Here is a 14,701-nt window from a genome sequence, read left to right on the forward strand (position 1 = left end):
AGCATGGACAATCTCAAGGCTACAAGTCCATCTCCAGAGACCTTGATGTTCCTGTGTCCACCGTACGCAATGTTATCAGGAAGTTTGAGGCCCATGGCACTGCAGCCAACCTCTCTGGACGTGGCCACAAGAGAAAACTTGATCGAAGATTACAGCGAACGATTGATTGAATTATGGAGAAAGCATCTCAATCAACTGCCAAACAGATTCAAGCTGACCTTCAGACACAGAGGATATAAATTTCAACACAGTGAGTCAATTAAATCACAACACAGTATGACAATTTCAACTCGCACCATCCGTCGCCAACTTAATGAAATGGGGTTCTATGGTCGGAGACCCTTGAGGACTTCACTGCTGAGAGAGAGAGAGAGAGACAGAAGAAAGCATGACTGGAGTTTGGCAAAACACACCTGAACAAGCCAAAATCCTTCTGGGTGAATGTCCTATGGACAGATGAGACCAAATAAGAGCTTTTTGGTAAAGCACGTCATCTCTATGTTTACAGAAAACAAAATGAAGCATTCAAATAAAGGAACACCTTCCCTACAGTCAAACATGGAGGAGGTTCAGTGATGTTTTGGGGTTGCTGTGCTGCCTCTGGCACTGGGTGACTTGAATGTGTGCATGGCATCATGAAATCAAGAGATTACCAAGGCATTTTGGAGCGCAATGTTCAACCCAGTGTCAGAAATCTGGGTCTCCGTCGAAGGTCATTGGTCTTCCAGCAGGACAATGACCCCAAACACACTTCAAAAAGCACCCTGGAATGGTTCAAGACAAAATGCTGGACTGTTCTGAAGTGGCCAGCAATGAGTCCAGATCTAAATCCCATTGAACACTTGTGGGGAGATCTGAAAACAGCAGTTGGGAGAAGGCACCTTTCAAATCTGGCAAAACAGGAGCAGTTTGCACAAGAAGAGTGGGCCAAACTACCAGTAGAGAGGTGTAGGAAGCTCATTCATGGATATAGGAAGTGCTTGACTGCAGTTATTTTGTCCAAAGGCTGTGCTACCAAATATTAAGTCGAGGGTGTCAATAATTTTATCAACAGCATTTCTTTTTATTTTATGATTTCAAAGGATATATTAAGTTCTGAATGAAAAACAATGGTTTTGTAAAATTAACAGTGAAATAGAGAATTGTGGAGGCCAAATACTTTTGTCCATTTGAACTTAGTTTTCGAGAAAATTGTGAGTTCTTTGAAAAAAAGTGCAAGGGTGCCAATATTTTTGGCTTCGGCTGTAACCTCACACCATCCAGAACCTATCCCTGACTGTTGAGGGATCACTGATCATTTGTGGCCACTTTGGTGAAATATCTTTCGTTAATTCTCAATTATTGTTTTCTTCTGTCCATCACACAGAAGGTTGTGTCTGTGGAGCCCCAAGACATTTCCAGGTCTTTGTGTGAAACAATCTGTAACATCGTTCCGTCCTCCTTTCTGAAGGTATGTTCGCATATATGTCACTCCAGAAACACACGTTTTAATGCCGGGGAATATAACTTATACCAGGGCAGACATGCTCGTCCAACAAAGTGTTTCCACGCTTTCCAAAAGACGAGGGCAGCCACATATGTAACCACGCTTCCACCCGCACAAATCTATGACTGTTGAGGAAATGAAACACTTTCAGGCTTTTCAGTTTAAAGGAATCGGAGGGGCCGTTTGATCCGTTACTTCTTGACTGCGCCACCAATGGCCACTTCGATCTTGTGCGGTGTTCATTGCACACTTCCTAAAAGTTTTCACTGTGCGCATTTGTTACCTGTGGACATCACGGCGTTTTGATGTAACACACTTAAATTTGGCATTCTATTTATCTCAAGGTGGTTCAATAGTCAATAATTAATCTCCTGCGATTTGGGTGTTGCGAGGACTCCATCTCCATCCCGAGTTTGGGTGTTGTGAAGACGTTATTCGGCTAAGAACATATTTATATATCTCAGAGGATGAGTTGTTCATTTATGAAGTAAATTTACAATAAAATGTTCAAATAAAGGTTACATTTAGTGATCCGATCTGCCAGGAACTTAATTTTCACGAATTGAGATTTTGGTGATGATTTTTCGATCCAAAACCCCACTCCCTGAACCAGACTTATCAGCACTTGTAGCCTTTTGGGTCGGACCTGCATTCTCAACCTGACAAATGCATCACAGAAGGGATTATGAATTTACCTTTCCTGGTGTTGTTGATACATCCTGTCAGTGCTCACGTGTGGATGATTCCAATAAGCATATCACTCGTCCAATCCGACCCAGAACACCACTAATCTCATACCAAACGAATATCGACAAAATGCTCCTCTGAGTGCCCCCTCACCCTCAACACTGATCACGATTTCAGTGAAATATCTTTGATTAATTCTCAATTCTTCTTCTCTTGTGTCCATCACACAGGAAACTGTTCCATCTGTTCCTCGGAAGATTATAGGGGTTTTCAAGTATTTGTACAATGGAATTCATAACATCGTTCCGACCTCCTTTCTGAAGGTATGGTCACACACATCATTCCAGAAACACACACACTTTAATCCCAGAGGATATAAATACCACCATGACATACATGCAGAGCCAACTGAACATGTACACACTTCATAACAGGCCAGGACAACCACATACGCAGTGACATAGCCACTCGCAAAACCACATCTGTAACCACACACACCATGCAGAATATATCCCTGACTGTTGAGAGATAACTGATCATCTGTGGCCACTTTGTTGAAATATTTCATTAATTCTCAATTATTGTTTTCTTCTGTCCATCACACATTTTTTCATGTCCCTTTTCATGTCTCTCAGAAGTCCGAAGTTAACATCCTTCCGACCTCCTTTCTGAAGGTATGATCGCAAACACATCACTCAAACACACGCTTTAATCCCAGAGGGGTCCTGACTTAACACACTCAAACATGGCGTCCTAGCTCAAGAGGGTTGAACGCACGGTTAGTTTCCTGCAGTAGAACCACCAAGCAACTCATGGGCCGAAATTACATGTGTGGGTTTTGCGAGATTGTGTGATGTCTAGAACAGGTTTACTTATTTCAGTGGATGAGTTGTTCATTTATGAAGTAAATTAAAATTAAAATGTTCCTCCAGAGGTTAAATTTAGCGATCTGATCTGCCCGAAATTTATGGAGATCTTGGTGATGATTATTAGATCCAAGACCAGACTCGTCACCGGGGTGGTCCCTCATCATCACTTGTACCATTTAGAGTCAAACCTGCATTCTCAACCTCTTATAACGAAACAGATGTAAAGCAGCAGAGGTTGTGAGTGCAGAGGACAATGTAAAAGATACAGGTGATGTGATGAAGATGGCTAATGGACATCAAAAGGCAAATTCGGAAAAGTATCACCGCTCAAAAAGAGCTTGAGCGAATGTAGAAAAATAAATGTTTTCCCGGTGTTACCAGTGTTGCTTCGTTTGGGTTGAAGTCGTGTGAACGGAAATGGACAGTTTGTGTCAATCACTTTGACGAGTATGGGTTAGTTTGGGTTGAAATGACGATTACGAGTATTGGTTAGTTTGGGTTAAAATCACTTTGACAGGTGTTATTAATTATAATAACTAGAACTGCCACTTTGTAACTGTTGGCAGTGATGGTCCGGTGCAAAGACGTCCCACTTTGATCAGACACGTGACCAATGAAATCCTCTTAAAAAAAAAAAAAACTCGATTCAGAATTTGATTTAAAAAATGAAATTTAAAGGAATTCAAACAATACTCAGATTCAAAATAATTTTTAATAATGGCTGCCAGAAATGCAACCGCCGATGTTTAAATTACCAAACTGTATTCCAAAATACTCGTTAATAATGTGTGTGAAGTTTCACATCATTCTTTTAAGCCGTACTGGAGTGTGAAAATAATTATTCTTCTTCATCATAAAGGTTTCTTCTTCTTCACATATATATAATATTCTGGCTGCCAGACCATGTGATCTATCACATTTAAATTTTGTAAAGTTTGACTTCAACAGCATAAGCCGTTTCATGGAAAGTTATTTATTTATTTTACTTTGATCCAATATGGCTGCCCAACCACATGGCCTTTGAGATAAAAAAAAAATGTCCGCCGCCTAGCATTGGGAAGGAGTTCATGTGTGTGATGTTTTGTGTTGATCGGATAAGGTTCGTTTTTTTTATCCAATATGGCTGACAAACAATGTGACCTATGACTTGATCGTTTTCAACATATATTTCCCAAGGCTGTTAGATCATATGTGTGGCGTTTCACATCGATCTAGTGAGCCGTTTTGGAGAAAGTTTGTATTTTCAAGCCAATATGGCTGCCGAATCATGCGACCAATGACATCATCAATACGAGAACGGCACTCAGTGGAGGGCATACCTCCGCCTGGTTGGCCATATCAATCAATGGTGAAGAATCCCTTAAAAAAATTCTGCAAGCTGGATCGGATCTGGATCTTCACCAAAATTGAATCGATTCTTCTTTGTCTCACACAAACAACCTGTTCAACAAGTTTCGTCCAAATCCATCCATAAACTTTTGAGATATCCTGCTATGCATCGTTTTTGGCCCTATCTCCCAATGGTGAAGAATCACTTGAAAAAAATAAATAATTATCATATCCGAATCCATATTCAGATCTTCACCAAAATCCAATTGAATCGATCTTGTCAGACACCCAACCAATCCACAAAGTTTCGTCCAAATCCGTCCATAACTTTTTGAGATATCCAACTAAGGAATTGTTTAGGGCCCTATCTCCCAAAGGTGAAGAATCACTTAAAAATTCTAATAGCCGGATCCAAATCCGGATCTTCACCAAAATCTAATCATTTCGTCCTTGTCACATACGCTACATCTCTGACATATTTCGTCCGAATCCGTCCACAACTTTTCGAGATATTTTGTTCACAGACAAAAGGACAGACAAACAGACAGGGGTGAAAACATAACCTCCATCCACCTTTGGTGGCGGGGGTAATAATTCTCCCATACAATTTTTGCCTAGATTACGCTCAATACATTTCAAACTGATTGGATTAAGCATTGTACTTATGACCGGATTAAGTGTTGTATATGAAGGCACCGATGTCATGATCAACATATATTTTACTCCTCATGGGGAGTTCTTGACGATGTGTCAATTTTCAATTTTTTTCATGGAGCGTTTTCAGAGATACAGAGGTGCAAAGTTATTTATTTTATTTTTTTCTTCCAAAATGGCACCCGCACCTCGTGACCTATTATATCATTCTTATCATTTAAAAAAAATCTACTGCATTAGGTGCTCCTTTGGTGAAAATTCCGTGGCAATCGCTCAAGCGGGTTGCAGAGAAAATGAATTTAAAAGAAAATAAACGTGCAAAAACGGGAGAATAAAAAATATTAATAAACTTAACAAAAACAATTAGGTTCCAGTGTTCTGTCATTGTGTTAATTGAAACTGTCATTCTGGTGTTTCACAGGCAGGTTGTTTCATCAATGTATGTGTCGTCCTTCGGATGTCGGTAAACCTGGTCATCCCGTTTGTCGGCATTATATATACAGATATATATATAGATATATACAGATATATATAGATATATAGATGTGTGTAAATGTGCATGTATTTGTATCATGTATAAGGGTAAGTGGGATCCATAGCTATAATGTATGAAGGATTTAATAATGCTTTGTCTAAATGCGTTGTGGGACTAAAACATTTGTCCTAAACTCAGTTTTCTGACTTCTTTTTTTTGTAGATCGAACCTGACACCTGCCCATGGGAGCCCTCCATATGGAGCTCCCCAAAGTGCGCTCCAACACATTGGTTGACCCCAGCAACTGAGATCCCTGGAAATGAAACCACATGTCTGGATGATATGGATGTTCACCGTAAGTTGATTTTGATGCTGAATGTAAAATATGTTGAGAGAACAAGAAAATAGTAGTGATTCGTAAGTTGGGTGGACTGTTTCATTGCATTACCTTTTGTAATAATTTCTTCATTGCAGATATAACAACAGGTTGAGAATTACTTGTATAACTGTGATTTTTGTGATTTTAAATGATATTTGGCCTCGTTTTATTTTCACACTGAAATGTTGGAATCATAATTGATTATGATTTATTGATTAGGAACGGCTGATCTGCGTTTGTTTTGCTTAATTTGATTTCAAAGTCATCCAAGTAAAATTTTCTCTTTCTTTTGCCCATTGCAAACCCAAACCCTTCAGAATGTCTGGACTTCATTTCAAGGGAAGATCAGGAAGAAGAGATGGTGGAGATGAACATCTACGAAATCATCTTTCAAGTTGTGTACAATTCTTTGGCAATTCGCTGGATTCTTTTCTGTTTTACAAAGTGGATAAAGAGGCTGAAAAAGATGTACACCAATAAAATGCACCACAAAAAGAGGAAGAGGCGATGCACTTGCAAGCTTGAAAGCAAAGGACCAACCCTATGGCCAAGTTCCTGGGGTAAGGTGCTGCAGGATATGTGGGCAAGAAGCTGACCCAATCATGGAGCGTTACCATGATGCTCCCCTACAACGAGCAATCCTACAACGACAACGACACCCACACCCTACAACAATGACATGATGCTCCCCTACAACGAGCTGACCCAGTCATGGTGCTTTACCTCAATCTTGAGAGGGGTTGGATGACGTGATGCTTCCCTACAACGAGCTGCACAGAAACTTGCGGCAATGTTCCAGGCAGCCATGGTAGCCAATCCGCAAATGTAATAATACAAATGTAACTAATACACACAAATGTAACAGTAATATATAAATATCATCGCAGTAATTTGTGTGGTTATTGTGACATTAATACATACAAATGTAACAGTAATACATACAAATGTAACTAATACATACAAATGTAACTAATACATACAAATGTAACAGTAATACATACAAATGTAACTGTAATACATACAAATGTCACAGTCATTAAATTTGGCCCACATACCAAGTATGACCCGGGGATTGTCCGAAGGGTATTTTAAGTGCTCCAATGGAACGGTTGATAAGGAACAGCTGGCTTCGCAAGTGACAAGTAATTCGGACTTGTGAAGATCAGGCATTCGAAGATGAGCACTTGGAGTTCACTCGTCCTGTCGTTGCTTTAATCATTGTAATCCTCCACAATCGTAATCCACAATCATTGAAATTGTAATCTATTGTAAATAACCCTGTATGTTTAAGGACTTTTAATAAACTGTAATCACTGTCCTTCAATAAACATTGTAAACAGTACCTGGTGTCATCGTTTTTTAATATTATTTAAGCATATTTTATGAAACTGTAACCATGTGCATTCATGGTCGCAGACATTTTTTTTAACTTTAAAAATTTTCCCCTATGCATCAGGAAATGCCGGGAACAAATCCCTCTCTTACTCATTGAAACAATGCCCTGACATTTGCGGTGTCGACATTCGTGGGATTTTCCCCTATGAATCAGGAAATGCCGGGAACAAATCCCTCTCTTCCTCATTGAAACAATGCCCTGACATTTGCGGTGTCGACATTCGTGGGATTTTCCCCTATGAATCGGGAACCGCAGTTACCTATCCCTCGTTCCCCCCATTGAAACAATGCCCTGACATTTGCGGTGTCGACATTCGTGGGATTTTCCCCTATGAATCGGGAACCGCAGTTACCTATCCCTCGTTCCCCCCATTAAAACAATGCCCCGACATTTGCGGTGTCGACATTCATGGGATTTTCCGCGAATCAGGATCTGCAGAGAACCTGTGACCCACCCCCCTTTTCCCACTGAAACAATGCCCCCACATTTGTGAATTCGACATTTGCAGCATTTTCCAGGAACGTATCCACCACTAATGTCGGGGCCTGACTTTATATAAACTACAACGGCACTTGGAAGAGCACATACCTCTACCAGGCGGAACAGTTTATACTTTGTATGCCATTGACAGGCCGCATCTGGATCCCGATCTGAACCAAAATCCAATCACCTTTTTCTTGTCACCTAACCAACTCATCCAATAAGTTATCATAATCTGTCCATATATTTTTGAAAAATCATGCTGTATATCGTTTTTGGCCCCATCTCTCAATGGTGAATAATCAAATAAAAATGAAAAAGCTCTTGTGGCCGGATTCGGATCTTTATGGGAGATAGGGCCAAAAACGATACATAGCAGGATATCTCAAAAAGTTATGGACGGATTTGGACGAAACGTGGTTAACAGGTTGGGTGTGTGACAAAGACCGAAGGAGAAATCAAAAGGATCTGAATCAAATTCAAATTCAAATGGAGAATTCAAAGGATCTGAATTTAGATTCGGATACGAGAATTATTTAAAACTAGCCGAAACCCGTGGAACATCCACGGAAGGGAGGATGTGGTGTATGGATAGAGTGTACCACTATGGATGGCATAGGGGATTTGCTTGTCCGAGTAAGAGTTAGGAAGAAAGATGAGAATGAAGAGTGCGTATATGAACAACGTATTTATTGCAATCTACTTAAATGACAACGCTACGATATACTTTTGAAAAATGAATGGATTCGTAATAGGAATCCGCATAGCACTGGCGCAGTGGTATGTGTCAATGGAAAGGAACAGCAGTAGAACCATAGACTTTTAAAAAATGAACGGATTAGTAAATCGACTGGAACAGATTTTTCGAGTATGGCTGTACGTGATAAGCAAAGAGCGCGGTTGGAAGAAATTATGGTAAACCCACCTGATGAGGTTAGCGTACACCACGATCGATGACACCGGCACAAATGCATGCTCAGGATTGTCCACTCAGTGGACGGCTTGCTGTCGCCTTCGACTGTGCAATCAGCGGACGGCTTGCTTCGCCTTTACCCAGCAGACGCCAATAAGATGGCGTCGTATCGGCAGTTAATCGGATGCTTTTGGGCCCCAACGTCGGCTAATTCAGATTTTTCGAGTATGGCTGTACGTGATAAACAAAGAGCGCGGTTCGTAGATCGTAAATCCATTAGTGCCGTGGGCATCGGGTCACTGGGTGCGGCGTAAAAGGGATTACAAAGTCGAGTCCTTACGCTATTATTATATAGATTGTAAGTGATTCTTCACCATTGAGAGATCGGGTGAAAAGCGACAAACAACGTGATATTTGAAAAAGTTATGGACGAGTTATGACTAAACTTGGGATGAGTTGATTCGGTGACAAAAAAGCCGATTCGATTTTGGTTCAGGTCCGAATCCAAATCCGGCCTTTCAGTGGGATACAAAACGTACCTGGCGGAGGAATGCTCTCTACTGAGTGCCGTTCTAGTTATTACTTTTCTTGATGGTGCATCACAAACTTGGAAATGTCTTCTGAATTATCTTTGTGTCATGATCGTAGAATATCTAAGGAGAAATACTGCTCAACCACAAATGTCCAATTTGCCATTCCTGTGGATTCATTGGTTGTTTGTTTTTAATCTGCAGTTCATCTGATACAACCTGAAAGAAAACAATAATTACCTTGCATTATCATGGAATTATTCCACCCTGAAATCTGTCCCATATTTTTTTTACCACACCCTGTATAAGGAAAAGGTCATCAACTGCATCATGCACGTATTACTTGATTGGACCAATACCCTTGATGACCACAAGTACTAAAACGAAGAATAGACAAAAGAGTAGGGACACAAATCTAAAAAGACTACTACATGTCATGCCGCAAAGAGGTTTTAAAAAGGGAAACGTATGACCAGGTGTATATATGGATGAGGTGGCATTGGGATAAAAAGGACACATTTGTATCACCAGCAGCAGCTTCATAGACTGGATTATCTACACAGGATATATGGACCACTGTACAAAATGGGGGTTCAATACAATGATCACGTGATGCAAATGGCGTTCAGTGCTTGATGTGATCTTTAACACAACTGAATCCTTCCATCATTTGCTAACAGTCAGCATTTAAAAAAGGGCAGAGCCTGGACAAGCATAAAAAAACCATTGCGCAGCCTTGATGAAGGAATATTTTTTTGTATACAAAGTCAAGGCTCATAGAAAAGATAATGCACTGAACAGACCAGGACGTAACCGGACGAAAGTACAGTAGAGAGAGGGGGAAAGCGGGGGACGACACCAACTGCGGAGTTGAAGGACAAGATAGAGGGAGACTTGGACAAACAATCGGTGTGGGAAGGAATGGGGGACAGGAAAGGATGCATGGGGTGGACAAGATGAACACAGAAGGAAACTCTCAGGAAGGAATGGATCCATGGGTGGACAAGATGAATACAGAAACTGTAAGTTTGTAAGAAAGAAGGCTTGGGGGTGAGGGGAGAGGATAGAGGAGTTAATGAGGATAGAAAAGATCATGGTTTTGGATTGGGGATGATCAGACATTGGTGAACAGCTGTTTTGAAGACCTGGAGGGAGGAGTGGGATAGAAAAATTTTTGGGAGTTTGTTCCAGAGACGGGAGAAAAGAGGAATGAAAGAGTGAAGGTGAGCAGAGAGCCTAGATTTTGGTCGTTTCAACAGAAGAGGGTTGCTGGCAGATCTTGTGTGTCCTGCAGGAATATTTGGGGGACAGAGCACAGAGAGAGCTGGGGGAGCAAGGCCAGAGAGGAGCAAGGTCGGTAGAAGACAGTGAGAACGCCAATTTAGGTGAGAAATGATCCTGGATTTAGGGAGTTTCACCAGAAAGGGGTTGATGGTGGACCGTGTGTGCCCTGCAGAAACCTGAGGGGGAAGGACAAAGCACAGAAAGAGCAGAGGGTGCAAGACCAGAAAGAAGATGGTAGAAGACAGAGAGACCACAGATCTGTCTGTGAAGGTGAAACGCTCATCTCTTCGACTCAGCTTCATCGTGTGAGATTCCATTGATCTTGAAGGTATTAGTTTCCACTGTGTCAAGCTGAACAAAGTGTGAGGCAAGGGACCAGCCCATAGCGAAGAGCAGTACTCCATCAAGCTGTGGATGAAGGCCTTGTTGGTGGATAGGAATTCAGGTGTACCAAAGAAGGACTTTGTACGACGGAGGATGCCCAGTCCGGCGACGAGCTTTAGAGGCCAACTTTTAAATGTGGTTTGCCTAAGAAAAATTGTGGCTGATAGTGAGAACAAAGGAGGTTGAATGACTGAACTTCCTCAAGAGGATTGTTAAGAAAGTAGATAGGAGGGTTTCACTCACGGTCCTTTTAGAGCGAGAGAATGAGAGTGGCATTTGTCTGGATTGAAAGACATATTCCATGTGTGATCAGCTTGTGAATTTGTCATGGCTGCTGCCTGCCTATTTGAAGGATGTGGAGTGGCAGATGGTGGAGTTATCGACAAATAGATAAAAGGGATTTTCCAGAAAGTGAGAGAGATCATTAATGAAGATTTGTAATAAGACTGTGCCCAGAACACTCCCCTGGGGCACTCCAGCCTTGACAGGGAGAGAAGATGAAAGGATTCTGTTGAGAGCTACATATTGGTTATGAGTAGAGGAAGTCAGTAAGCCCTGATTGTGTGGAGTTGGCCTTGGATGCCATTGTTTGAGAGTTTGGAGAGGAAGGCAGGATACCAGACTGTATCAAGAGATATGTCTTGACAGAAAGCCCAGATCTCATGTTTCACATTGAGGGCCTCCATCCATTATTGGGTGAGGGTGAATAGCCACAGAATGTCCAAGGTAGACCTGGTCTGAATACAAATTGGTGATCTGAGATGAGGCCGTCAGAGAAAAGGAAGGATTTCATATCAACTGCCATGATGGATTTCATGACTTTGCTGATGATTGGAAGTACGCTGATAGGGCTGCCATAAAGGGGGTCCGTTTTGCACCCTGTTATCCAGTGCATGTGAATCGAAAAGGGGGGTTAAGCAATTGTTTCACTTCTGTCTGTCTGTCTACAAACATCAGTTTATGATTGAGGAACTTGATTTCAAATGAATGTTATATTTTGTCATAGAATGTTCAGGTGATGAGGTGGAGGAGCCGGGGTGAAGAAAATGGGTGATTGAAAGGTGTTTCGCTGAGTGCTGCAGGTTTCTATACAGCAAAACATCATCCAACCCCCTCTTGAACGGGAGGTACTGCTCCATCACTGGGTCGGCATCTTGCAACTTGTCAGCGACTGACTTCATATCCTGCAACACCTCAGCTAGGAACTTGATGGTCAAGTTGGGCCTTGCAACCTCTTCTCCCTCTTCACTGCCCTCCTCCTCATCGTCCACCTCCTCGGAAGCCTTGGTGATGGCCTCCAACTCCTCCTTATTCAGCTCCTCACCATGCGAGGCTATGCACTCCTCCAATTCCTCAGGCTCCATGTTGTCGAAACCTTCCTCTCCCACTTGTCGTGCCAACCCGGCAATTTGCCACCTGTCTTCCATGCTGTCTGGAAAGCCACTAAAGTATTTCACTGCCTGTGGCCATAGATTTTGCCAGCAAGCATTGATGGTGGAGGCATTGACTTCGTCGATAGAGTCCTTGATGGCACTGATACAGTGCGCTATGTCGAAGTTCTTCCAACATTTCCCGACGGTAAGTTCAGGGGCAAACACAACAGCATCCAATATGTGATGGAAGGTGTGGCAGGTGTAATGTTTTAAACATTGAAATCACCCCTTGGTCTCGTGGTTAGATCAGGGAGGTGGTGTTGGGTGGCAGGACGATGGCCTTGACATTGGCATGGGCCACCCTCGGTGACTCAGGAGAATCTTGAAGGAGAGGTTCTTGTCTGCCATGTGCCTATCCACTTGAAGGACAAAACAGTTGTGGAACCAATCCACAAAAATGGTAGCTATTACCCACACCTTTCTGTTGGCCATCCAAAATATGGGCAGAGTTTGCTTGTTTTTTTCCCTTGAAAACACGTGGGTTGGGTTCAAGGTACGGTACACCATCAATGGCTTAATCATGCAGTCCCCTTTGACATTGGGGCATAGGAGAAGAGATACCCAATCATTAGCATCCTTGAAGCCTGATGCTGTCCTCTGTCACTTCGAGATGAAAGTCGTCGTGGGCATTTTCTAGCAGAACAGGCTCGTCTCATCTGCAATGAAGACCTGCTCCAGTACATACCCCTGCTCCTCGATTAGCTGTGCAAGTTGAGCAGGGAAAGTTGCAGCTACGTCGTGGTCATATTTTGCACATACCTGCAGGCTCAATCTGTCAGTATGTTCTTCCAACCAAATTGTTGATAGCTCACGGCTTACCGAGCGTCCACTTCCCAAGCGTGCCATAAAGATTGTTGTACCATCTTCAGAGAGTGTAAGTGAGGTCTAGAAGGCCTCAATGATCCACTATAGATCTTAGTTTTGCATTGATTTATTTTACATCAGTCTGTTGATATCAATGTTATCATATCAGATTTGTTAGTCAGCTAACATGGAGCATTGCCTTGCAGATATGTCCATATGTAGAATTGAAGAAGGCAAACGTTAATGTCATATGAGGGTGAAATAGTCAAACAGATTGTTGTACTAAATAGTCTCCAGCAGACAGTCTGGAACTTATCTGAACCAGAACAAATCCAAGGTAAAACCAAAGTCTGTGTCCCCAATAGCAAGGGGCAAAGCTTAATGCTCATCATTATTCTATCAAAATAGTGTCCCAATTCCAACCCAACTCTGAACCTGAGCCGAAACACTGAAGCTGAACCAGGTCAAGCGAGATGATGAGGCTACCCAGACCAGCTTGGTTCACATTTAAGTAGCGAGTGCCTGTCCTTGCTGTCTTCGCACTGATGATGGCAAATGGCCAGAAACGTGTATCTGTAAATGGTGCTCCCTTCCGCTGTACTGGTATAAAATTGAGGATTTAAAATCCTCAGTTAGTGCGGTAGATCACCCAGCGAGAGAAGTTAATTTTGTTCCTGGCTGTGGATCGGAAGCTTTTCTCTGCCAGTATCATCAACACTTCATCGGCAAAGGAGTGTAAATGAACACTCAAACACATACACACAACACAGGACTTGCAGGATGGCCTAGGCCCTAGAGGTATGCATACTCCCCTGTGAGCTGTCTCGCCTGTGTTTGAATCCAGACCCAACTATAAACTGTCATCCTGGTGTTTCACATGTCGGGAGATTCATCAGGGTGTGTGCCGCCGCTCGGATGGGATGGATGTTAAACTCGACATCCTAACTGCCAGCATTAGTTGTGGATGTTAAATATCCCACGGTGTCCTTCACGAAGAGTAGGCGAGTTATCCTGAACAGACGGCACCTGAATAAGTAACAAATTCCTGCTCTAACCTACAGGGGGAACTGCAGCAGCAGCACAGGAATCTTCACCACTCCCCCAGAAAATGATGTTATACGCAGGCATGAGCTGAATAAGAAAGAAGGCAAACACTCATGATCAACCAAAAAGTTCTGATACCCTACTACAACTTTTAAAATTAAAAAAACTTCACAATCACAATACAGATTACATTTAGTCTCATTATTTCCTGATAATTGTGGGAGGTACCAAGTTTCTCGCACTATTTGTTTGGGTTCATGATTTAATTGCATCGAGGACATAAAGGATGTGGCTGTGGCAGTAAGTTTCATGAAAGAATATACCTGAGCTCTTGAAGTTGTTCTATAAACCCATGGTGATGTGGAAGAAACACACAAGATGAAAAACACTGAGAAATGTTTGCAATTCTTCCCAAAATTTCTCCACTCAACGGAACCGTTTACCTATGAAACAGGCCTTCCACCAGACGATGTGAGGACAATGTCTCTTTTATTGACGAACTCTTGCTTCAAGATCAGCATATCATGATTCACAACTTAAAGGCAAATATGGCC

The 14,701-nt window shown here is 42.1% G+C and overlaps 1 long non-coding RNA gene across 1 annotated transcript; it reads left to right on the forward strand.

Annotated features, from left to right (window-relative positions):
• Nucleotides 1-1,961: 1,961 nt before the first annotated feature.
• LOC144893239 (uncharacterized) lies at nt 1,962-6,149 on the forward strand. The gene is made up of 3 exons (XR_013624268.1): nt 1,962-2,496; nt 2,809-2,847; nt 5,723-6,149. It is a non-coding gene; the product is annotated as an uncharacterized LOC144893239 (long non-coding RNA).
• Nucleotides 6,150-14,701: the final 8,552 nt, after the last annotated feature.

Source organism: Myxine glutinosa, chromosome 1, assembly GCF_964187855.1.
Source record: "Myxine glutinosa chromosome 1, kmMyxGlut1.1, whole genome shotgun sequence".
Taxonomy (NCBI): domain Eukaryota; kingdom Metazoa; phylum Chordata; class Myxini; order Myxiniformes; family Myxinidae; genus Myxine; species Myxine glutinosa.